At 42.0% G+C, this 2,546-nt stretch overlaps 1 protein-coding gene across 1 annotated transcript in view; it reads right to left on the reverse strand.

Moving 5' to 3' along the window:
* PRDM16 (PR/SET domain 16) overlaps positions 1–2,546 on the reverse strand; it is a 180,457-nt gene that overhangs the window by 10,363 nt on the left and 167,548 nt on the right. The gene's annotated exons all lie outside the window — the stretch shown is intronic.

Here is a 2,546-nt window from a genome sequence, read left to right on the forward strand (position 1 = left end):
AAAAAAATGGAAATCAGAGTGGCTCTGGGAAGGAGCAGCTCCTGTCTGGGAGCGGAGGGATGAGGGAGATGTCCGGAGTTATTTGTGGTCCCAGAGGGGTCAGTGCTGGGAGCTCTGCTGGTTTTAATCGAGATTAATGGCCCAGGCAGGAGAATCAGCTTAAATCCATGGAAAAGGGGTGAACAGGGAGGAGAGAGAAGAATAAAACTCKGAGGCAGCAGTGTTTGCTTTGCAAACACCCCGACAAAGCTTCGCCCTTATCAGCTTAAAGGAACGCACCRAGGGGCTGGAAATATCCCAAATGGGAAGGAGGGGCAGAAAGGAAGGAGCAGGGGCTGAGCTGGGGAGTTCTGAGCAATCCTGGGAGCTGGAGGAGCTCTGTGCCTGGGACAACACGGGAGAAAACCTTGGATACATAGGGAGAAGTCCCTGGGTCCCTCTCCCTAAGTTTTACTGAATGCTGTGAGCTACAGAGGCAGAATTGGGGAAAAAACCCACAAAAAACACAGGCAGCAACTCCCCCTCCAAGTGACTCCACAGCCTCAAATGCATTTATATCAGAGGTGAGCTGAGGCTGCGTTTGGAAAACCAGAAAATGAGAAATATCTTCAATATTTAGTGAAATCTGTGCAATCTTAGCAGATGTCAGCTGTGCTTGTGATTCCCAGCTTAATGCAGATATCAGGACATGAGGCCTCCGAGGGCCWTTTTATCACTGAATTCTGAAATACAAAATCCTGAATTTTAGATTTGTTGCAGAAAAAATAGTGGAAAGAAACATGCTGAATTTCACCATAAGGCACAGGATCCTGAGTGTTTTGAAATCCCTTGGTTTTTAGGAAGTGCATTAGCAGGTATTTCTCACTCTTCARAAAACATGCTGCACCTTCCCTTTGTAAAAAGAATCTGCCTCCTTTTTTTGCCACGTGCTGTTAATTCCTACTTTATAAATAATTCAATAGACTCCTTAAAACACTTAAACAGTAAAACAAAACACTTAAGAAGTTTAAGTGACTTGATAACCACCCCCCAAAAGACTCCAAAAAACCCATCACTTATCAATGACTACCAGGAATCAAACCCAAAAGACCTTATTTTCTGGCCTGCTGTCTTTAAGAACAYTTTAATTAATATTTGGATTCATATTTGAATTATTGTATATAAAATATTTATGTATACTGACAGGATAAAAGAAAAAATTAAACCATTAAAAGCAAAGTTGCAAAGGGGAGAACAGTAAAACGCTGAGAAGTCAGYAACCTCCTTTTACCTGCCTGAAGTCAGCACTTAAAAACCAAGCTTTCAAAACAAGTCTGGCTGCCAAAGCTGCAAATCTCAGTTCTCTGAGAGGAAAAGCAAATCAATGATAATTAAAGCTCGTCTGTAAACGCAGCCCCAGCTCTCYGGAGTGCTGTTAGAATGCGACATTGTCCAGGAGTCAGACCTCTAAAAAAACCCACACAGGCTATTTTCTGGGAGAAGACCAGATCAAATAAATCTTTATTTTCCTAACCTTTGTTAAGTTGCAAGTCTCCTTTTTTGGAAGAAAACCCAACTAAYGATCTCGGAATAATCGGGAGTTTGGGGAACACGCAGGGCCCGTGCAGGCATCTCAAATAACACAACCCCAAACATCACAGCAGGGAACGGGTCCAAAATATATGTCTGCTTTTTAGGGGAGGGATTGGTGTATTTTTAATTTACCTAATGTCTACACTAAAAATTCTGGATGGAAAATAAATGCGATTCTCAGCGTAGCAGGGATTACAATGTGGGAGAGTCAATTCTTAGGTTAAACCGAGCATAAAAATGTGATGTATTTGACCACATGGCCTTTTGCTGCTCATAAATTCGTGTTTCTCTTTATTTAATAACTGCTCCCTTTGCTTTGTTGTGAACTTATGGCCGTGCATGAAACGCTGCAGTATCAGCTACCCAAAAACGAAACGGAATTGTTACCGTTGTTTGACAACCTGCAAAACACTCCCTCACATCGTGGCAAACACAATGCTCGGTTTGCAGCRAGCTCCTGATTCATCATTCCTTCAGCTTTGCTTATTTATGGACTTGTTCTAATGAAAAAAAGTGCATTTTTTTGCCCAAGTTTTTTTGAACTGGGAGAAAATGCCGGGGGGAAGGATTTCCGTGAGAAATGGTTATTTATATACCTAGGCGAGCATTTTATGTATATTTTCTTGTGGATTTTATTCAGATTTAAAGCCCTGGCTTGGATAGGAGCCACAGAAMCCACTGGGGATGGGATGCTGTCCCTGCTCTTGGGGTGGAGTCTGTCCCTGTGCTCACTGAAGCATCAAAATCGCATCATTTTGTCCACAACCAAACAGAAACAGAAAATCCTTCCACCTAAAACATGAAAATGTGAAACTCTCTGTGAATCCCCCACTCCCAACCCTCCTTTTAAACTTTCTTCAAGCTCAGCCACTACCAAAATTCAATTTTTATTTAAAGCAGGTAACTTGATAGGGTTTTCTCTGCCTTTGGGTTTTTTTTGTTTTTTTTTTTGATCCACTACTCCAAGCACCTCT

This window comes from Malurus melanocephalus, unplaced genomic scaffold, assembly GCF_030028575.1.
Source record: "Malurus melanocephalus ecotype Western Australia unplaced genomic scaffold, MMel_1.1 scaffold_569, whole genome shotgun sequence".
Taxonomy (NCBI): domain Eukaryota; kingdom Metazoa; phylum Chordata; class Aves; order Passeriformes; family Maluridae; genus Malurus; species Malurus melanocephalus.